A 24,219-nucleotide genomic window follows, 5' to 3' on the forward strand; every position below is an offset into this window, starting at 1 on the left:
CGTGATTCTCCATCAGGGTGCAGGGCACCCTGGGGTGCCACCAGATCCTTTGAAGGCTGCCACAAGTTGTGAGGCGATAAACAGATTAAGCAGATAAAGCACAGGCTCAGGCTTGTCCTTGCCTAGATGATTCCTCACCCCCTACTGTTTATCCCATCTGCAAGTTGGAAAGCACTGATATATATGTTATTTTTTGAAATTGGGTGCCATTTAATTCACAAAAGTTATGAAGGGGTGCCTCCAGTCCAATCAGGGGTGCCTCCAAAAAGGCCAAGAACCCCTGGCTTTTACTATTGGTGGCAGTCCCAAGGTTAGGCAGTTAAAATAAAAATCAAGCCCTAAATAAAAACACGGATCCAAATACATAGGTCAAAACTGGGTCTGGACCTGAAAGGAACAATTAGCAACAGTCCATTTAGTTAGCCACTTGCACCATGGCCGCTGTCTTCGCACAGCTATCCATTCTTTCAGCCTAATCTCAACTTGAGCACCATTCCTAGGCACTGGCTCCCCAAAACTTTAATGAAGACAGAGCATGGTGATGGGGCCATTAGGCAGAGATTGGGTAGTGCCCTCAATCCACAAACACGATCAGAAAGGCTCAATACAAACCTGTTCCTATTCTTTGTCATGCGCGGCAGAGAATGCCCCTATTGAACACGCATTCAGAGGCTGGATGCCAATTCAATTTCAGCAGAAACCTACAGTACTCGGAATGAAAAATCTTTCCTTAACACTCTTATTAAACCCTAATCTCAATCTTATTCATCATTATTAAGCTTTGAAATTGGGCTGAATATTTAAATGACGGAAATGAAAAGACAGAGCGGTGTTGGGCTGGGAGAGGGAGACAGAAAGATTTAAAGGACAACTTGAATTCCCCTCAAGAACTGAAGAGTAATCTCTCCAGATTCAGATGCTGATAGAGGCAAAAGATTTTCAGAGTTGGCAAGGGGAAAAAAAAAAAAAACAGAAAGAAATTGCCAATTAGATTCCAGACTTATAATATTAGTCTTTCAAAGGCGTCTCAGAAATGTAGTGGGGAGAGGAAAGGAAATAAAAAGATAGCAAAGAAAAGATGAATTAAGGGCTTAAATGTACTCAGATGATTTAAAGAATACTGAATTATGACTTCACTTCGGCTTCTGTTTGGATCAGGTTAACTGTGATTATAAAGTAAGCCTTGTATCAGCCAGATCTGTGAGAGAAACCTGCTGTCAGCTGCCTCATGCGGCAGGTCTAATTCTCTTCTTATGCTATTTCACATGGATGTCAGTGTTGTTGCTCCTAATTTACCCAGCATTTGTTCCAAGAAATGCTGTGGTTTCCTCTTTTTCTAACCAGAACTTCTCGGTCACTCCAGCACAGAGCTCAGTTTTGGTGTCAGACAGCCCAGGATGGGACAGATGCTAGTCCCAGAATCAATCTAGCATAAGGCCACTTACATCAGTACTGTTCGCATAAGGAGTTCAGAATCTGGCTCTTATTAAATGGATACCTTTAAGCATTTAAAAATAAAAATTCAAATCTGTAACATTTCATGCTGCAGAGTGACCCATGCCATCTATTCCTTCAGAGAGTGCTCTGGAAGCCAGCAGGTCTACTTTTCAAATCAGGTTATGTATATAACCCTTTTTTTTTTTAAATTGGGGCCATGTTGGTGGAGTAGCTCACATTCCCTTTCAATGCTCCCCGCCTACCTGAAATAACTCACCCAACTCACGGAAGGTTTGTTCATATCCACTATCTGTATCCTGAAATGCTAAAACAATCTATTTAACCTTTACGCCAGTTAATGCATACATTAGACCGAGAACCTATATATGATCATAAAAATGTGAGAAATTGAAACACTCTGACATAAAATCAAACAGCTTGGCCATAAAAGGTGTCACTTTTATGTGATTATCTTGCCAATATCTCCGTGTTGCTAAACTAAATCAAACTACAATTTTTCCCACATGTATTGTATTTAATGGAGTCCGTTAATGGCAGTGATTCCTTATAGATCTCCTGGTAATGGAAGAACGGCTCCGTGTGCCATAACGCTATAGAAGCAGAACTCTATCGCATTGCCATATATCTTATGAACTTGACCTTATGAGACTCAGCGTGTCAAGAGACACTACACACCACTAAGTGCTCTCAGTATAATGATTCAGCGGCATGGGAAGGAGCTCTGGGAAAGCAGTCACTGCCAGAAACTGGATCAGACCCATTTGGAAGATGTCCTCAGTTGCATACTCCAGCTTCCTCCTTTCTCCGAGGCAGGCTGTGCACGCTGTCAAAAACACCACCAGGGTCTCCCTATGCCTGAAGAAGGGTGTTTGTGCCCAAAAAGCTTGCAAAGAACATGTTTTTCCCAACTATTTATTTGGTCTAATAAAAGAAATCACATTTACCCAAAGAACCTTGTCTGTCAGATTCAGGTTTCTTTGCTGTGTCCCTACAGCCATGCTGTCATTCAAGCGAAGAGAAGTGTTTAATGCCAGCGAATACCTTTCCCACTCAACATTTAAAGCAGTGCGCACAGGATCCTGCAGGAGCAATATTGCTCTCTGTTACATTCTATAGAAAAGTTTTAAAATCAGTAGAAAGATAGCTCCTCTGCATTAAATGATAATACAAACGTCACCCAGCTCAAAGTACTTTCCCTTGGAGGTACATGTTACAAATAGGGAAACTGAGGTGCCGAGACATAAAGAGATTTGCCTACATTCAGCAAGGAGGCTAGGAGCAGACTGGACTCAGGACGCCTGAGTTTTGTTCTGTGTTCTGTCCGCTAAGTAACACTGTCACTATTTCTCCTAAAAAACTTCGTCCTCAGTTTCCCCATCCCTGAACTTAAGGTAGAAGAAAAGGACAAGGTGATGGCAAAGGTGGCTGGAAGTCACCCTTGTGCTTCCCATGTTCTGGGACAGCCAGGGCTTCTCTTATTCAGGTAGTTCAAATTTCAGGCCCTCTGTAACATGTTGTGCTCCTTATATCCCCTAAATCCAGTGAAATCACAACATAGTGCACTCCGCTGTGCTCATTTTCCTCTCTGGTTATCTCTCACCCTCCCTTCCACATCCAGAATGTGCTCCTTATGCTTCAACATCTTTAGCTGGTATAACTCAAGACCGCTCTACTGATATAAACTGAGCTCTGCTTGTTTACGCCGTCTTCGGATGTAGCTGAAAGATCTCAGCAAAAAATTGCAGACTCAAAGAGAAGAAACGTGAAACTCTGACATTATTTCCCCCGGTATCTAGGATGGTGTTGTCCTAGGTTTGGGCCTTTGCAGTGTCTTTAAAGCCCACCCCTGGGTGTAAATGAGTTATGGAAGTGAGCTGGGGTATCTAGTAAAAACAACTTTAGCAGATAAATAATTACAGACACCAGGAATTTGTTCAGTGGTGCTGAAAGTTGTAGGGGAAGTTAATTTTACAAACCAAAGTCTTGAGGCTTAATATTATTCCCAGAACCCATTCAAGGAAATTTAGCTACACTAATACAAAAACCACATCGCTTTCGAGGGTTTTAATTCTACAGTGCCACTAATATGATGACCACACAAATCCTAGGTGTGTTATTAGTCTCTCTACAATACACTGATTGAACAAGTACTCATAGGGGAGATAGTGCATTATCAGCACTGGGCAAAGTAAAGAAGATCAGTTCAAGGCCTAGGCACTATTCAAACCCCACTTAAACACTATTTTGATGATCCTCAGCACTGGGCCAAATTTCTCTCACTGTTATAATCTAACAATGCATGAATTTGCTCCCCTGAACTCTAGAAAACACTGAGAAAAAGGCTAGGAAGAGGGCCAGGGAAAGTGAGGATGTCTAGACCTTGACATGCATAGCGAAAGCACTGCCGGTTAGGCTCACATCATTGCAGAGAATCATGTAAACCCCCTCCCCTGCCTTAAGTCCTGTGCTGTCCTTCAGGTTCAGTTAGCACAGGTCTCCATGAGCCTGAGGGGTAGGGTCTGGAAAAGTTCAGTCCCTCTGAGGTTTGTTCTAGTTTTTAGTTTTCCTGGAACCTGAACACAGCATTGTGACTTCACCATGGAAACAATGAGTTTCATTTTTACATACCCCCAGGGCCCACAGTAATGTTCCCTTTACCTCCATTTTTCCTCTAAGCCTTGTGATCTTCCCTTTTCAAAGTCTGCGGTGTCTGCAAAAGATAGCTGGCTGGCCTGATCCATCTTGTGTCCCCAGGGAAATCCAATCCATCCTACCCTCTTCCTGGGGCCAGCACAAGATTCATTACATCTTACTCTGTTCAGCCTCTCCCAGAAGGTGAGCAAGACCAACTAGGAGGGCTGCTCCACTCCCACTTCTAACACTTGATTGCTGCACCAACTTTTGGGCTAAGTCACGTGAGAATTGTGCAGGCTGAAATGATCCAGCTCCAAAGAGCATGCCTATTACCACTGAGTGGTAGGAGCATTTTTGGCATCAGTGCTGTACAAAAAGGCTGCCTGGCACCTTTATAATTTCTGGGATGTGCTGGAGGGATATGGATGGTAATGGCAAGACTTTGTTATCTTTTGGGAAATCAGCCTGTTGCTAGACATCCTTGAAAATCTGGGGGAGGGGAAATGGGCTGCCTGGTTTTCCCCATCACAAGTGAACCCAGGTAGAAAGCCACGCAGGTCCAAGAGCAAACTGCACATTAGCAAAATGCTAGACCTGCTGAGGAAAGAGCCTGACTAGACTGAAATAAACTCACCCCTTTTTTGACTGAATGCTTCATATCAAATCCAAATCTCCCCAAGGTTGAATAGACAGTTCAGTGAATCTTGGAGACTCTCGAGGTAGACCTCTGTGACCTTTGGGTTCATGCCAGTTCAACCTCAGGATAGGTTCTAGCTAGTTTAGTACTTTATTATGGACAGTTTGCCCAACTCTAATGTCACTGTGATGTGCATGGCAAGTCAGCAGCTGCATGTATTTTTTACTAGAATTGCTTAGAATTGACAGTCTTGAACAGCAGAAGCAGCACTGCACTCCACACATCTCCCCCCGCCCGGGAGAAATCTCCCCCCATCTGGTCTTTTGGAACAGTACAAGAGAACCTAAATTATAAGGGGCCAGGGGTAAGGATAGAAATAGCCTGACCCTTAACCTCAGAGCACACTATGCCAAAAGAGAGCATTCAGATGGAGACGTTGTTTTCGTGCACTGGAGGCAGATGGGTGAAGCTGCACAAGTACAATGCACAGGAGAAATGCGCATCAGACTTTGCCATAAGGAACAGCGTGAAGAAAGGCTGACATACCAACATGCACGTGGGAAGGTGATGAGCAATTCAAGCAGAGGAAAAAGTGTATATGTAAAGGTTAATGAGTTTTTCTATCGGAGAACAGAGTGCCCTGAGAGAAGGCGCAGGAACAGGTGCTCCAGAAGGGAGAGCTAATTCCAGGATACATGGCTTGACAACGCTTAGCTATCAAATACAGGAGGTGCAGGATGCTCTGTTTCAGTAACTTCCATGTGACAGACCGTGGCACACTGTATTACAAAGTAACATCCAAGCAGTATTTGATCCAAGTGCAGACCTGAGACCAGTAAAACTGGTTTCATACCATGGTCACTCCATTGACTTCAGTAAGGTTATTCTCTATTTAGATTGGAATCACATCATATGCTGGCCTCATACACGTCACACAAAGAGGATTGATAGCAGTGTCTTGTGCCTGTATGAACTAATCATCATTTATCTCATCATTGGCTCAAAATAGTCCACTTCAGTGTTTTGTTTTGTTTTTTTATTGAAAGGTATTTCAAGAGAGAGGAACGGTGGGTGAAATGCAACTGAAACTGGGATCCACTCTGCATTTGCACTCTTCAATGAGTTTCTTTGTTTTGCATTTGCTAAGTGTTGTTGCAGTAATTTCCAAAGTGCTTACATCAGGTGTGACTGATGGTCCTTAAGCACCAGGTCTTCCCAAACAAACCTGCCTCCTCACCCTGGGGGGAGGCACCTGAAGCCCAGGGAGGGGTTCAGCTCATTGATGTGACTCCAAGGTGCAGTAAACGAAGATATTTCTCAAGGTACCCGGGATCCAGGCTAAATGAGAGCACAGAGGACAAAGTAAATATGAGTCTGGATTTCAGCAGCTACAATTTAAATTAGAAAATGAAAGGGGAAAAATTAAACTGCGTGGGAGTTACTGCTCCTGAATTTAACGGCACTGAAGCTGCATCTCCCTCGTGCTCTGTGGCTCTTCCACAAACAATTCACTGTATAAATGTATTTCTGGCACAAATCGCAATGTCCTAAGATTCTTGATTATAATTATAATAATGGGTTTCCAAAAGCAAGTGGTTCTGGGAATTTTAATAAGGGTTTAGGACAGACGTGTTGTTTACATGGTTAGTGTTTGTTGCATATTAAACCGAGTTTAGCGGAATAGCTAGCTTTGTCAGAAACTCCAAAATACACAATTAAATGCAAACTAGCTTCGAACCACCCTCCTCTCCTTGAGGCACAGACACGCTCACGTCAACATTTCCATCCTGAGCATTACAGCAAAGGCAGTGGGTTTGTTCTGGCAAGATTGGGATCCCTTTGTGTTTTCTTTGCCTGCATTTTCATTCTTAAATACATTTCCTAATTTGCCAGTAGAAAATACTAATTTTTGTATTTTGCATTTGTGGCTCTCACTGACAGTCCTTACTCACAGCATCCCGAGCTAGAAGAGACGTTTGGGGTTACGTAGGTCCTACCCAAAACAAAGTCCTGACCTACACCATCTTTTTCCAGTGATTTTTTTTTTTTTTAGGGTCTTAGCGTTCCTGGGTCAAGTGACAAGCCTCTTGTCTTGCAAAATGATTTCACTGCTAAGACGGTGTTTCCCCCAGTCTGTAACCAAGACGCTTGGGCCTGATCTCTGACACCAGATGAAAACAATTCCTGTTTGCCCTGACCCTGTAAGGAAATCCCCATGTAGTGGTTTAAGTAAGGAGCATCTCTCCTGCTGACCAAAGAAAAGACATGCTTGAAGGGGGACATGATGGTTTACAAAATACTAACTGGCAAAGAGAAAGTAAATAGGGATTTATTATTTACTCTCTTCCACAACACAAGAACTAGGGGTCACAAAATGAAATTAATAGGTAGTAAGTTTAAAACTAACAAAAAGAGGTTCTTTTTCACACTGCACGTAAAGTGTACAACTCATTGCCACCAGAGGTTGTGAAAGCTAGCAGTTTAGCCAGATTCACAAAGAGATTGGGGACATTCTTAGAGGAAAGGGGCATCAGGAGCTATTAAGCATGGAAGTGAGGGGCACAGCTGCTGAATGAGAGCTACCCTGATCTTAAATGCTGGAGGCTGCAATTGAAAGAGGAACAGTGGAAAAAAACCTGGTCATACCCAGTTCACTCTCCCTTTGAGCATCCCCCCTCTGCCAGTGTGTGACACAGGATACGGGGCAAGATGGACCTGTGGTCTGAGGCAGTAAATGGCAATTCTTATATTCGAAGTCAGTGGTGCTCAATCTTTTTCCGCAGATGGCTGGATAGCCATTGTCTGGTCCCTCTGTGGGTTGGATCTGGCCAGTGGACCCAATCCAGCAGGGCAGGCACAGCAAGGTCCCATCGGACCATGTGGAGGGGCAGGGGGGCAGCCCAGCCCTAATCCAGTGTGGGGGAAGGGACCTTGGCCCAGCCCCAACTTGACTCCACAGTGGGAGAAGGGCATGACCCAGGCCAGATCTAGCCATGGGGGGGGAGAGGAAATGGCCTGAGCTCATAAGAGGAAAGGGTCATGGCCCAGCTCCAGCCTGGCAGGGAAGAGGGAAGGAAGTGTAGACCAGACTTGCAGGGGAATGGAGGGAGAAGGTGGCATAGCCTGGCCCTGAACCAGCTGCACAAGGGAAGGGGGCATAGCCCAGCCCTGACCTGGCCATGCAAAGGGAGGGGCATGGCCTGGATCTGACCCACCATGTGGGGCTTGGGATTTTGGCAGAGGGGACAGGTGATGGTATTCATAGGCAAATTAACACATGGGCTCATGGGGCCAGGGCCCAGGGGCCCCCAGATGCCTGGGTTTCCCCTTGCAGGTGCTGGGAATGAGGTGCAGGGGACACCATGTGCGCAGCTGTATGCATGCACATGGCCAGAAATACTTCCAAGCAGGATATTGGTCAATGAGGAAGGGGCATAGGGGAGGAAAGGGGTATGGGGGGGAGATCAAGGCCCCCGTAGTGTAGGAAGGAGTGGGGCAGGAGATGGGGGCACTGCCCAGCCAGGACAATGCATGGGATCTGGGGCAGGGAGCAGGACAGAGCAGTGGGGGGTGGTATGTTGTGCCTCCCATTGCTGGGTGGGTAGGAGACGTGCAGCTGGCATGGGGCTCCCAGGGCAAAGGCAGCAGGGTGGAGAGTCTCAAGCCCACAGCAGGCAGTCTGCATCTGCCCTCATCCCACTAGGCTCTGCCCCATTCCAGCTATGGCAGGAGGAAAGGGGGCTATGGAGCAGAGGAAAGGCCACCTCCAGCCCAGCCAGGTCCACCCAGCCTCCCCCACGGGGCACGGAGGCCCTTCCTACCCTTGGCAGTGACAGCACCAGGAGGGGAAGGGTCCTCTTCTCCCACTGGGGTCCATACATTCATGTTTATAATGGGTTGTGGGGGGCCTCCAATTTTCTATTTGCCCAGGGCCCCAATAAATCTTAATCAGCCACTGGTGGTATTAACTGCTAGTGCTCCCTCACCACCAAATTTCCCAACACTTGGGGAGCCCCACAGGGCCAAATCCAAGGCTCTGTGGACCACATCTGGCCCATAGGCCAGAGGTTGAGCACCCCTGTTCTAAGTGATGTCACGAGATCTGAGTCTTGTCTTTGACCTGCATGACTACAAGTCACAATCTGAGGTTGCAGGACGGTGATCGGAGTCCACAGGATGACAGGCTGACTGAAGAGTGGCACTCTGCCCGGACACAAAGCAAAGCTTTTTATGCAGACTCTGCCAGCCCAAGAGAGGTCTGGGCCTGTGCAGTGCTGGAACTGAGCACTGGCTGCGTTGTTCAGCTGGGACCATGCAATGAATGCATTTAGCCTGGGTTTGAACTCACCTCTGGACCCCTCTAGATGACTTCTGTGTGCCTCTAAGCTGCATCATTTCTTTGTTTTGAAATAAAGTAAAATAAAAGCCATGCATCTTTCTCCTGGCTGCATTTACCCAGGCTGCGCCTCAGTGCTTCCACAGCCTGCGGCCAGCTGCTGTCAGATCCCTCTCAGAGAGCCAGCCACAGACACCGCTGTCTTTCCAGCCGCTGCAGACTGCATGTTGATCGTGTTCCTCTCCTTTGTTAACACAATTGCCTTCACCTTTACATAAATCAGATTTAGAGAACACATTGCATCTCAGAAGCCTTGGGACACCTCGAGGCCTCTCAGTTCAATGGAGCTCATTATGGAAATCAGCTAAATGCTGAGCAGAGAGATAAGTGCTAACTGTTTACCAAACCCCTACACCAGAGATATACAGCAAGAGCTAATGGGAGCTCATTTGCAGCCTTACTCAGTCATTCAGCCCTCTTTATCTGCTACTGTGACTAATCTACAGGGAGAGATGCGCAGGTTTGCATAAAAGATCTGTCTGTGAAGCCTGTCTGCAGGGAAAGTGGGGAGAGGGGGTTAGGGGTTGGGGATGAGGCTAAAGCAATCAGAAGCAGAGAGATCTCAAAACTAATGCTGCAGCTCTAAACATGCTTGAGTTTGCCAGAACTTGGAGGTAGATCTACATTTTGTGTGTAAAGACCAGATGAAGAGCTGCAGGTGAGGGGTGAGCAAGTCCTATAGCCTGGAGTCATTGCAGAAAGGTTTTGCCTCTCCTCTAACTTCTATTTGCATGGGAGTTTTGGTGTGAGCAGGTGTGGGGAAAAGGGGTTTCCAAGCAAGCTCTAGGGGGGAGCATTATAGTGCACATATTATAGCATGTGGTAGATGTTACCCAGTATGGAGAAACATCAGGCCTCAAGCTCCACTACCTTGTATTGTTTGGCACCTGTATAAAATGGGTGTAAATTGTAATTAGTGAGTGGCGATTTCAGAGTTGAAAGCATTTTTACAATCAGGTATCCAAAAATTTTCAGGTGGAGGAAATCAAAGAGAATAAATGGATGAGAGGGGAGAAGTCCTACCCATCCCTACCCCTTTTGAGAATATCTACCCAGCGTGGAAAGAGCACAAAACACAGCAGGATGTTAGGGAACTTGGAAGTAGCTAAGTGAACAAACTGGGTTGTAGAGGTGGTCAGGAATTTTTCATTAGCAAATGCTAATTTATCAACATGGAAACATTGTGGGTTGGGGCTGGTTTTGACTAATCAGAACAAAATTCAACAGAATCTCAACATTTTCAAAGCATTTCATCTAGACACTTTTCTAGATGAAACATTCTGGGTTTCCAATCTGGCTCTTCACTGTGAAATTTAGTGTTAAATACAGAATCGGATCACAGATAACAAATTAGAAAATTGTTTTAAAAACTTAAACAAAAAGGAATGAAAACAAGTAGGGATATTCTAAAATGACTTGGGAGCCAGGGGGTGGTTTCTAATGGATGTGAGCTGACCTGCACATTTTAGGTTCAACATAAAATGCTGAGATTTTGAATTCCCATCCTCTGCACCCCCCTCCCCCCCAATTCAGGACAGGAGACATCTTTAATAGAACAGAAAAACCATTTGCATGAGTGACTTGTGTAGATCAAAATTCCCCTTTGCTGTGGTCACAGCCTATTGTTGGTGAGCTGTATAGAAGAGCCAGCCCCTAGCACTCAGTGCTACTAGTGTTAATGGATAAAATTTCTGTCTCTGAAGTATGGAAGGAGCCATGGAGGCTCTGAGACTCCCCCTGTGGTTTGCTTACATTTACTAAAGGACTTTACTGCCTGTGCCTGCATTTCCAGGAATATCTGCCCTCATTATAATGCAAGCAGACTGTCCATGATCATTTTTCTTCCCATTGTCTCAGATTCCAATACCCTGCCCTTTTCAAGGGATTTCCAAGAGAATTCTTCAAATATTAGGTTTATTTAAAAAAAAACAAAACAAAACCATCTCTGTGAGTCAGTCCTATGCCTGTTCCTCAGTTTAAAAAAGCCCAGGCAGAGCTTTTGCTGCTGCTGCTGCTAATCCCAGCATCTTGAAATGGAATATTATTTAACATTCAGGACAAATTCTCTCCTCTCTGCCTACCTAATTTCATGCAGACAGAGGCAAGTGGAAAGGGGGGTGCAGCTATTCAGCACTGCATGTGTTCTCTGGGTAGGCTGGGTTGGACATCCTCATGTATTAATAATTGTGTATTTACATTCAGACAGTATCTTCTTTTCTAAAGGCACAGATGTGCTTTACAATGCGTGTGAGTACATCCACCGTTGCATGAAAATGCAGCTATATCTGGGGTGGAGCAGATGTTATACAATGCTCAGTAATCCTCTAAAAGACTTTTAGGATTGGATGTGATAAAAGATACTCCATCGAAACTGCAACGGGAACTCACGGAGGCAAAAATAAAAATACCTGTACTGCAGCTTGATCAAGGAGCTGAGTTTAGCTTTCAATTCTTGCCACCAAGAAGGTGGCACTAACCACAGATGGTCAGGATACCTTCATGATATCAGGATGATATGATCAGGATACCTTCACCTACCTTTCCTTTTCTTTCCTTATTTTTAATCTCAGCAAGCCTCCAGCAGCTTGTTGCTTCTTGTTATGCTAGGTCAATGATTCTTAACCTTATTGGACTCAAGGGACCCCTCCATGACTTTTGTGAATTAAGTGGCACCCAATTTCAAACACTGTTTTATCTCTTACACTGTTTACTTTCTTGCAGATGGGCTGGGCAGTGGGCATTGGGAATCGTCCAGGCAAAGACAAGCTTGAGCCTATGCCTGTCTGCTTAGTTTATCTGCTTATCTCCTCTCACCTCTCAGCCCCGTGAGAACACCCCATGGCGCCCCAGCATGATGGTTGAGAATCACTGATCTAGGTATTATATGAACTCGAGTTCAAATAGTGTTGGTGATGAGTAAGGAAATTGCTTCTATTTCCTGCTGTAAAGAGCATGTTCCCTAATAGATCTCCCCCATCCATTTCCTGACCATCCCCAACCTTGCTCAGCATTCACGACCTAATGAAATAAGCCTTGCCAGCCAGACTTCCCTAGTACTCTGGTTTTGCAACAAACTCCAGATCAATTTTTATTATAATTACATGTTCTGTCCTACTATTACTATAGTTGGCCTCTTGGTCAACCTTTGCCCATATACGATCCTGTACCCATTTCCCAGAACCAGGATGAATGTTGAGACTAGCTACATAGATACTGGACTGCAGAGTATTGCATCCCATGCTCTGGTTTGCTTACAGTTTAACTCCTGTTTTAGGTCCCTATGTCCAAAGCATTGCCCGCACACCCTCAAAAGCAAACCCTGCTTTGTTGTTGCCTAATTGAATTTACTAGGCACCTCCGTTTTTCCCTGACACCTGCAGTTCTACATTCTGCATGCAGCTCAAACTGCCTAAATCACAACAGCTATTGGGATCCAGGGATTAGACACATCTATCTAGGTCTCTGGAAAGGCCGAATCTGGTAGACCTGCAGAGAGCATGCCTAACCTACCAACAACATTGTGTTCGGTGCAAAGCATGGCAGCCACTTCAGCTTTCCTTCCTCCCATCATGTGATGTTCATAGTATTCTCCTGGTAGGTAGAAGATGTCAGTTCTCTCTTTCTTTTTTGTAAACTTCAGTTCCCCATTTGCAAAATGAGATGGTTGATATGAATGCTGTAAGATGAAAAGTCACTAACTCTTGTGAGGAGCTCAAATGCTGTGGTAATAGGTGCCACATTTAAAGTAATGAAAATTTTACTGGCTGGGGTTTAGTAAGACTGCTGTCATTCCCCCTCACAATGGGTTGATGGTCTGCTTCAGCTCCATCCTTGGTGTAAAAAATCCTCCTGGGTAGTACCCGTTTAGAATTGACACATTTTACCCACTGTCTAAAGCAGCCTTTCAGCTATGACCTAACAGAACTATTGGCAATAATGGGGATTGAGCGGAGTTGCTGGGTTACGCGGTATTCTGCATTTTCCAGGCTTTTAAGTCAGTGTGACATTTTACAGCACATAAATGACTAGCAATTCCATGAAGTGGTGCAAACATGGGCTCCCAGAGCAGTAAAACCACTATTCACCTCTTGAGGCATTTTAGTTTTTCCCACAACAGTCTCCTTTCCAGAAGAAATTCTCTGTCTGTATTTATAGGATATGCAGGCCCTCACCCTGTCCACTTCAGTGTCCAGATTTGCAGTTACCAGAATTTTATAAAGACTATAGTTATTTATTAGAGTATATAACTATCATCCTGACATAGACAACATTATTTCCTGAATCTACAGTTCATTCATGATCATAATATTCAGTGTTTTGAAAGTCTTAATCCATCCTCAGAGAAGCACTTCTCAGGGAGTGAGTATTATCCCCATTTTATAGATGGCTTAACTGAGGCAGTTCAACATTAAAGACTAGGTACTAAAAAGACCTGGGTTTCAACAGTTCAGTGCCCAGTAAGCCTCCAAAAGAAGTGGTTGGATTTCTAGGAGGTGTCTAAGCATATTTGGTGCCTATCAAGAGTGAAATGCTTTGGAAAATCTGTCCTCCAAGTATGGTAAGAGGAGCAGCTGGATGCTGAGCAGTTTGGAATTTTTCCCCTTGCTAAAAATCATAGAAATTAAGGGCTGGAAGGGACCTCAAAAGATCATCAAGTTCAACCCCCATGCTTTGGGCAGAAATACTGCTGAGATCAAATGATCCCAGCAAGGTGTCTATCCAGTCTCATCTTGAAGACTTCTAAGGTTGGGGATTGCACCACCTCCTTGGGACGTCTATTCCAGACTCTGGCCATAAAGAAGTTCTTCTTTACATCCAACCTGAAACCATCCTCTAACAGTTTATGGCCATTGCTCCTTGTTCTCCCCTGGGGCACCCCAGTGAACAGTTTGTTTTTTTTTCTCTCAGCTCCCAATATTCACTCCTTACATACTTGTAGATGGCTACCAAGTCCCCCCTCAGTCTTCTCTTCCCCAAGCTGAACAGTCCCAGATCCCTTAGTCTTTCCTGATAAGGTTTGTCCTCCAGGCCTTTAATTTTTCTTGTGGCCCTTCTCTGGACCCTTTCCAGATTCTCCAAATCTTTTTTGAAGTGTGACATCCAGAACTGGACACAGTACTCCAGCTGGGGTCTCAGCAACACTGAGTAGAGAGGAAGTATCACTTCCTTAACCCTGCTTACAATGCATCGGCTAATGCATCCCTGTATGCTATTAGCTCTGACTACAGCCTTGCACTGGCAGATCGTGTTCATCCTGCGATCAACCATAACCCCAAGGTCCCTTCCAGACATTGTGCTGGCCAGGATATCTCCTCCTGACCTATATTCATGTCTCAGGTTTCTTCTCCCCAGATGAAGCACTCTGCACTTATCCGTATTGAACTGCATTCAGCTCCACTCTGCTCACCTTTCCAGCTTGTCCAGGTCCCCTTGGATCCATATCCTATCCCCTAGCGTGACTGCTTTTCCCTGTGACTTAGTATGGTCCACAAACTTGGCCAGGGTGATTTTCACATTTTCATCTGAATCGTTGATAAAGATGTTGAAGATCACAGAGTCAAGAACCAAACCCTGTGGGCACCACTGGCCACCTCCCTCCAAGACAATACAGACCCATCCATTAATGCTCTCTGGGTTTTACCCCTTAGCCAGGTCCCAACCACCTGGCCGTGGTCTCAGCCAGCCCACAATCCCCCAGTGTTTTTTTATAAGAGCGTCATGGCAGAGTATATCAAAGGCCTTTTTAAAATGCAAGTATATGACATCAACTGCATCTCCAACATCTAAGCAGTTTGTTAAGTACCTGTCATGGGAAAAATATCATTTTTATTTAAATTATTGTTACTTTAAAATGCAAAGGAGGCAGCATTTTTTGGCAAAGGATTGGCTTTTGATGAAAGAATATGCTTTGGTTAATACATAATTATTTCAATTTTTTGTTAAAGATGTATTGTTTTTGTTTTGAAAAACAAAATACATCAGAAACGTTTTACCAAGTATGGTTTTTGTAACTCAGAAGTTTTCAGCTTTTGGTTTTGGCGTTTCATCCAAAAAAATGATGTTTGTGACAAATTTAGGGGAAAGAATATTTCTTATGCTAATTGCTATTTTGACCAGCACTACTCAGCATACCTCAGCTCTTCCATGTATCATTATCTCCCACCAGTCGTACTGTAGGGATGTAGTTCCTCTGTTCTTCCCATGCACAGGTGTGCTTTATAAGTAGCAGTATCTACAGCCTTTTATTTCCTGGTACAGAAAGAGCATGGAATTTCTGAATGCTATCAACACAGGATTAGGAGTAGCATAATAGATGGTTCTTTGATCAAATTCACTATACCTGAAAGTATGTCTATAGTATTACATATAATTCTACATGCATAATTACAGGGAAAGATGCTAGAATGGCAATCTGAAAGAATTCAAAGAACAGAGAAAGAAGGCAAGTTTCTACAAAATGCCTCAGCCTTGCCATCTAGGACCCTCTCTAATATCTACTGATGACCCTGGGAGTCTGCCTACTGACTTCAATAGCCTTCAAATCAGACACTATGTAATCAGCAAAGATTGAGTCTCCAGGCTTATTCAGTCCCTGACTTTCTTACTGAGGCAGTCCAAAAGGGGTCAGTTAATTGCATTTGTAATATTATTGTCTTTAGGGGTTTTATGATGTGAACACCTGGGGTGGAGACCACCAAACTTAATTCACATAGAGAGATTGATGAATTGGCCTCACTATGACGACTGGAGATTGCTACCAAACTGGTCTTATCTGAACCAGCAGCCTGGAGTTAAAAAGCTCTATTGTCCTTTCATAGTTCCCTAAAACACCCAATCCTATAGGTAACTTATTTTTTTTTATTTAAATTGTGTAAGAAAAATACACTCCACAGACTGGACTTGTGTGTCTCACACACTCCACTGACATTCAGGACACATCAACAATAGCATCTGAGATGTTACTCTGATAACTTTTCGGAAAGTTTGCGGATCCTGAAACAGGTCTACGTTGGAGATTTCCTCCCTCCCAGTGTAGTAATATTGGTACAAATTTTAACATATATAAGCAAAACCACAGTTTTCACCAGCATCACTTAGCCTTGGGTTCAAGCAAGCTTTATCTTTCTAGAGTAGAATTTTGCATCAGTTACAGCTGTATTTTAGTTGAAATCTTGAGTATAGACAAGGGCTAGGTTTCAACTTCCACGTCACTGTGAGATTGGAACAATATTTTCCTAAGACTAAGCCAGTTAAATTTTTTTTGCACTGAACATAATGGCCAATAGAGTATAGACTGTTTTCAAGAATGATGTCCTTATTTCCACAGGGTTTCATGATGACCTTTGCTGCATTTCATGATGTGGTCTCTTTGGAAAGAGCTATATTACCTCTCAGTCACTGTACAAATAACATCTTGGGATTATAGCCTGCTGCTAATAAATGCGGTTAATCATCAATAAGAGAGTCTCAGCTATTATACACTGGCGATGTAATTTTATACCTCGCCAATCCAGAAAAATCGGTTCCATTCCTTTTAGATTTGCTGGATAGATTTGAGGCCTTTCAAGGTTAATGTCACTAAATCATCTGCTAATTCTAAAGAATCATTTGAGTACCTGGAAAGAACATGCCCTTTTCATATTTCTAAGTAAGATTTTAACTACCTAGTTGGATTTATATAAACTGCTGTGCCTAAAGGGAAGATTGATATGAATGTCTTTATCCTAAAACAAATATGCTATGACCTTGATAAGTGGTCTACTTTATGCCTAAACTGGATGGGATGCATTAATGCCATTAAGATCGTTATGGTCTCTGACAGTTATACCTTTCCTCATTAATTCCTGTTTCACTATCAAGCCTATTTTTAAATATATATATATATATATAAAAGTTGATGTATGATTTTGTTTGGGGGTGGGGGGTGAAGTGAAATAAGCTGCTGGATATAAAACATGCCACAATGGGTATGTTGACTCTACAACACGGTGCAAGACATATGCGCTAGCAATAAAGAAGCTAGCTGAGGTACTGATAGGAGTCCAGCCATGGCTGCACAGAGTTCAGAACTGGCTAATTTATTGTGCATCTTGGCACTGAGAGTACAGCGTAAGGAACCGATCAAAAGCTCACTGAAGATGACAAAAAGCCTTTGGTTTCCATTGGGTTTACTGCAGGAGGCTTTGGACCAGGTCTTTAATTTGCAGGGGCAAGAAAGCATCATCATATCTTCTTTTTTTTACTGAAATGGGGATCTTTAGAAGCTGTCTCTGCTGGTTTTATAAGCCAACTGACATGGGCTGTCTGATTACAAAGAAAATATTTTTGTTGCCGCCATATTTAAAACAAATTTTGCATTAGTATCATTAAATTAAAACAAAATGTGCTAGAATGCCACCCTTTTCTGAGGGCCGCTATCAGTTGCTGGGAGAAGATACTGAAAGGCCATCTGACATCTCCTGTTACATCTAGCAAATTCAGTTTTTGTTCAGATAATACCCCAAAGTTGGGTGGCACTTTGAAATAGGAAAGGTTTGTAGCATCCATGAGATACTTTGCCCATTCCATTGCCTGTCAGTACCATTGTACCAGCAGATCTAAACTGGAGAAGCTCACCAAAGCATGGACGAACTTGGCTATAGTTTCTCTAAATCCCATTCCCTAAAAGGCCTGTTCGCTCTAATGTGCATGCTATTTGCTAACACCAAGACCCAGATACTGTTGTTCTATAGAGATGAAATACACCTTGAGCAATGACAGGTGAACCCATTTAAGATCTCTAAATAGCTTCTAAATGGTATGCGGTGCACAGGCCAAGTGCTACCTCTCTGCAGAGAAGTGGATTTGGTCCTATGAGAGGAATGTCCAACTTGCTTTATCAAATGTCAGCTGGAGGGAGCTTGCTATTTCTGGTCCAAAGTCCTTACCCAGAATAGTTCCTCGATTACTTATCACCTCCACATACCTAAAAATTATGAACAAAATTATGAATGAAATGTCTTCAGTTTGTTGAAAGCAGATGACAGGAGAGGTTCAATCGCATATACCTAATGGACATACTAGTATATTGAATAGTTTGGGGGCAACTGTGCATTTTAAAATGATGATTGGGGTTGATTTGTCACTAGCACCATTGATTTTCCTTGTAGGTCTTTTTTCACTTTTAAGAAGCACTGTAAAGAACTTTGTACAACCTTTGATATCAACTTACAAATCTCACTTTCAAGGGCCACAAGGAAAGAAAAGTGGCTTTTCTAGGATATCTTCACATCCTCTGCCAACATAACAATAGAATAACTCAGGTGGAACCAGAAGCCCTATTGTAGCTATTCCAAATACTTCTAGCTTCCCAGTGCCAAGGGGAATTTCAGGTGTGGGAATTATTCTTGGAATATTTTGCTTGTTTAATGTCATGAAACCAATCCAGAAAATGTATTTGCAAATTGTCTGATGAGCTTTCTGTGCTGAATAAGTAATGGGGCAAAACTGACAAACAATGATATCCAGTGTTATGGAATGAATTGAGTGTTGCTCAGCCACCTCCATTGTGAGTCTCACATCCTGAGCCTGCAGTCTCATCCATGCAGGAGGACTTCTATGAAGTACAATTAAAGTCATTTGTCTCTGGATACTGTGGAGATGCATCCTCGTTCAGGATGCTGTTGGAGTGAAGTACCTGCATACAGGCCAATTAGCTTTTGTTTTGGGTAGGTGCCTGGATGTGTTAGGTGCCATCCGCATGCAGAGAAAATCTCCAGTCACTGTTGTTTCCCAGACCCTTCTCTATCAGCACTGGAAAATAGCAGGAAATGTCATATGGTGGCTAGATGTACTACATTTATCTGTAGGCTTGAGACAGTGTATTTATCACAAACATTAATATCAAAAGAGGTTGGAGTTCACTGAATGAACCATTAGTTTTCTTGCTATATATATATCTATAAACTCACCCATTTTCAAGGCAGTATTTTTACAGAGTGAGAGAAGCATTAGAAAAGATAGTAGTATGGGGGGTATAAGTCTTGAAATGCTGTTTAAGCAGATCTCTGAGGCTCTGACTAAATTACGTTTTCTCCCCCTCTGTTCAAGATTGTCTAGTAGTTATTAGTTGGTTAGAAATTGTTATCTCTGGGAGAGATCCCTTAGCTCATATCCAGCATAGTCATCTTTAGAGCAGGAGTTGGGAGAAGTGATTTTGATCTTGTTCCCCACAGTTCTAGTGAACCAGTGTCTCTCTTACTAATTAGCAAAATGAAAAGATAGGAAAGGAAGGCCTTATTCTCAGGCTCTTGTTAACTCCTACACCATCTGTTTGGCTTGGGGAGTCCATTTCCTAACTTAAACCCAAGACAAAAATTGCCTGTGTTCTTTGACTTCCATGACCTGTCTGTTTCTCTGAAATCAGTATTTGTTTTAAATCACCTACAGATGAGTACAGTAGGACCCAGATGCAATCTTTCATGTGATAAAATTGAGTAAAAGTCCACAGGCCAGATTCTGATCTCTGCTACACAAGTGCAAATCCTGTCGCTGGTCCACAGTATAATGTTGATGGAGCACAAAGCAGAACATGAGCTCTGGAGTTCCCCTGAACAGCGGTGTAAATACAGACTTAAATGAAGACCTGCAATCACGTTTAACTACTTGCTGCCTGGGCCAACAGGGCAGCAGGTAATAACGTTCAGAATTGGCAATCTGGGGTGATTTTTACCTCTTTGGTCACAAATAGCATTATAATATTGTTCAGTGGTGCCCTGCTTTGATTCCCAGCCCATTATTCTACAGGCTAAAAGTGATGTAGTGACAACCCTTTCAGCCATTCAAAGGCATGAAATGCATGTACTGTAATGGGAAAAGCAGCACGTGAGGGGTACTTTAAAGATTGCCTCCAAGAGCTCTATAGATCTATCAAGAGGTAAAGAGACCTCTTAAGGAAAAATAAGCTGAAGAAATGGAGGGAGAATGTGTCTATGGCTAAATACAAACAGTGAAAAAGCCCGAGGCTGAATCAATTCAATCTTTGCAAGGTAGCCACAGCTGCGTAGACTGAGCTGATAAACAAGTGAATGGACATTCATTTTTGATTCAGGAAATGCAGCCACACACCTGCAGCTGCCAAGGCCAGACACCAGGGGGTGCTAGAGCATGCCTCCCTGCTCTATTGGGGCAGACAGCTTAGGCCAAGGCTAGCCCTCCCACCCTGCAAAGGGGGTTTGTGGAGCAGGTGCAAAGCATCCTGGGATGCTGGGGTACTGTGAGTTAACCAATTTAATCTAAAGCAGGCAAGTCTGATGCTACATCCATTCAGGTTTATCCTAAACTGGTTTTGGCGATTTTGAAAGCAGTTTATATGCACTGAACTTCAGTTGTGTTACAGATTTGAGCCAGTTTCCAATCACTTATACTGATGTATGTGTAATTTCTGTCCCTAGCCTATGTGTGCACACACAGGTAGCTAGATTTCCTCCCAGGCAACAGCCCCAGTAATATGGTCTCAAGATCTCACAGTCTTCAGTGATGCAGATGATTTTGATAATGCAGTGTTTAAAAGGGAAGGGCTGTTTAGTTTGTCCCTCCTGTCCAAAAGATGCAAGATAAATGAGGGTAGAAATGTCCTGGAAAAGGCCCTCTCCCTTGAGGCATTTTCTCACTGTTTTAGGAGCTTTTATATTTGTCCCATGTCTTCTTTTATATTTAATTTTTTAACAATGAAAGAAAGGGATGACAGGCCTGGACAATGAAGCCCTCTGTTTCTTCTCAGATTAGGTGCAATGTGATTACTACAAGGAAAACTTCTCCTATCCCACACTCCATAGACTTTGGCCCACAGTACCAAACAGGAGATGGGAAGATGAGATCTGTCTATCTATCCATTCAGTCCTTAGCATCTTCCCTGAGACATGGACAAGATTGTCCATTGCAACCAAAGCTGCTCAGGAATTTTCTACTCAAACATCCCTTGGGGGAAGAATAGGACATTGATTTCTGACAGTGCCACTGTAGTACCTCACTGGAGGTGCAGTGTGATTGTTTTATATTCCTTCATGGGCTGCGCTTCCTGATCAGACTGTATATCCCAAGAGACCGCATGGTCATGAGGTGCTGTGGCACCTGAACCCAAAGGAAGATATCTGGGGGCATCATGGGAGATGCAGGCTGATCCAGCAGCCCAGCCCTAAGGAGAGAATGGGAACATGACACATCTATACTACAGCTCGCATGAGGCATTACAGCAGTTCAGGCAAACGCAGATTAAAATTGATTTTAAAAGAGATATTTTGACATTTCCAGATCTCAACACTTTTTTTTTTCTTTCTGTGACAAGATTTGATATTTTGACTTTTTGTTCCCTTCCAGAAAAAAGTGTCAAAATATCAACATTTCCCATGGAAACAAAAGTTCATTTTCCAGTAAACTTTAATTGCAAACCTCTGGTCTCCTGAACATCCATCAGATATCAACATTGTTCAGTCACCACTTGACATGGGTAAAAAAAAAATGAAGAAGATACTTGTGAATACTCAGTTCACTGTAAACCATCCATTTACCTCAACAGGGTTCACGGCCCCTTGTTATCTGCCATCCAGATAGGTTCTAAGCCTAGTTTCTGAATGCTTTTTATCCTTGCCTGTTCTCATACTTAAGCTACATTCATATTAATCAGCTTCATCCAATGTCTTTTCACTTTGTTTTCACTTTTAAAAGTGGGGATGATAATGGCATTTGCCAAACTCTCGGGGTTGCTTTGAGCATAAAATCATTAGTGTCTGTGAGCTGTATACATAATGCATGGGCTTAAACAGATATATAGTTCATGGTAGTAGGGGGTGGATCCAGGGACTGTGAGGTTGTATAGTTGCACCCAGCTGATCCAAGTGCCAGGGGAGCCCTTAAGCTGCTTCTGCCCTGCTCCAGCTGTGAAGTGCCAGGCTTGGCAGGGGATGGTGGTACACAGGTTCCTCTTTCCAGAGCTTGCTCCCTGTCCATGCCCCTCTCCCACAGGTGTCCCGCAGGCGCTGGAAGGAAGAACCCACCCCCTGCTACTATTGCTGTCCCCAGCTGATAAGGGGGGGAGCCACAGAGCCACTCCCACCACACTGAAGGGACTGGCTGTTCAGGAAGCCAGGCTCAGCTGGGGACTGCAGTGGCACTCAGATTCCTCCTTCCAGCACTTGCTTCTGGCCAGCAGGGAAGGCAGAGAGGTGTAGTGGGACACGGGCAAGGATCAGGGTCTAAAAGGAGGAACCTTCTCGTTGCTGCCATTGTCCCCAGCCAAGCCCAGCTCCTAATGCAGCTATTACCTTCAGCCTCCAGCTGAAGTGGGGCAAAAGCACCTCTGGTAGCCTTTGTCACCAGGTCAGCTGGCGACAGCAACAGTGGGGTCAGATTCCAGTGCTCTGATGAGGAAAACATTTATAGACTGGTGTCATTATTATTCCCTATATGTAGTGCAATAGGGCTTCGTCTCCCAGTTAGGGACCACATCCGATTATACTAATTCTTGTACAAACGTGCATGCAAGGGAAAAATGGGCTGGCTCTACAGAGCTTATGATCTAAAGAATACCACTTCCTTTTTCTTGATCTCCTCATTAGTCTTCCTTTAGTGCATTTCTGACACTGGCAGTGGTACTGGCTGCACAGTTCACCACCTTGTTGCGCACTTCAGTGCTTTCTCCTCATCAGCAGGGTGCAAGATGCAAATAGGTTCTATAATTTTTAATCTCTCTACTTCCTCGGGGAATTTCATTCACTAAATGCTCACCTCATTGAAGAGGTTTTACAGAAAACTTAGTCAGCAGGGGTCAAAATATTTAACTTTATTAGTATGCTGCAGGGAAGAAAGGGTAAATATTTATTTAAAGCTCTTGAACAATAATGGAGGAAGTAGCAGTAGTCAGCTCTGTCATACAGCCAAGCTACTATTTGTTGAGCCATATTTTAATGCCCTTGATAAAGGTGTAAGTACAATTGCTGGTTGGAGCCCAGCTGGAAATTGTGAAATTTCATTTTGTTTTCATTCTGAATCAGAATAAAAGTAATCAAAAGAAAGTTGAAATTGTCCGTGGAACAAAAAAAATAAAAATAAAGGAAGACTTTCATTTTGGAAAAATCGAATGTATTTCATTTTGATATTGTCAAAATATTTTATTGTTTTATTTTTTTTTCCAATACAAATTTGACAAAATCACTGAGCTCCCACAGGACATATTAAATAAACTGAATCAGAATTTTCTAATGGGATACGAATATGTTGCAGAATTGCTGACAAGGAAACAGAGTGGTTTAATGTAGAGCAGGGATGGGCAAAATACAGCTCGCAGGCTGGATTTGGACCACCAACTGCCTGGATCCAGCCCGTGGCTGCCCCCGCAATGCTACACGTGGGGCAGAGCCCCCCACAATTCCCAGTGGGGCAGCCTGCACCATGCTCCCACCGGCCCTGGCCAGTGCACAGCTTCTGGCGTGGATGTTCCCAGTGGGGCTGCAGCTGGCTGGATGCTCCTCTGCTCCCCTCCCCTCCAGCGGGAGCAGCCAGGCTGAGCCTTCCCCAGCCGCCCACCCAGAGTGGTGCAGCAGAGATAGGAGCGAGAGGAGGAGAAGGGAGCACAGCAGCACCTGGCCGACTGCAGCCACACCAGTAACACCCTACCAGAAGCTGCGCACTGGCTGGGGCTGGGGCCAGCGGGTCTGTGCTGCCCCCTTACCGCCAGGTGCAGCTGTAGCTGCTGCTCCTGCCCCTTCTCCTGCCGTGCCTCTGCAGGCAGGTGGCTGGGAAGCTTCAGCCAGGCAGCTCCTGCCCAGCACATGGAGCTCCAGCTCTAGTTCCCAGATGCCTTCCACCTGCTATGCCCACTCACAGGTAGCTGCTCATCGCACCAGGCAGGCAGTGATGGTGGAAGGCAGCCAGGAGCTGGATGTGCCCCGCCATCTCTGCCTCCCTCCTCTCACTCCCAGATGGCTCCCAGGCAGCTCCCCACCCCAATACAAACACATGCCCCCTCCATACACACCCCTGCCACTCCCCTACCCACAGGGCAGGGCATGCAGGGAGCAGATCATGCCTGTCCCACTCCAGAACACTGTTTTCTACC

This window comes from Alligator mississippiensis, chromosome 12 (genome assembly GCF_030867095.1).
Source record: "Alligator mississippiensis isolate rAllMis1 chromosome 12, rAllMis1, whole genome shotgun sequence".
Classification (NCBI taxonomy): Eukaryota; Metazoa; Chordata; order Crocodylia; family Alligatoridae; genus Alligator; species Alligator mississippiensis.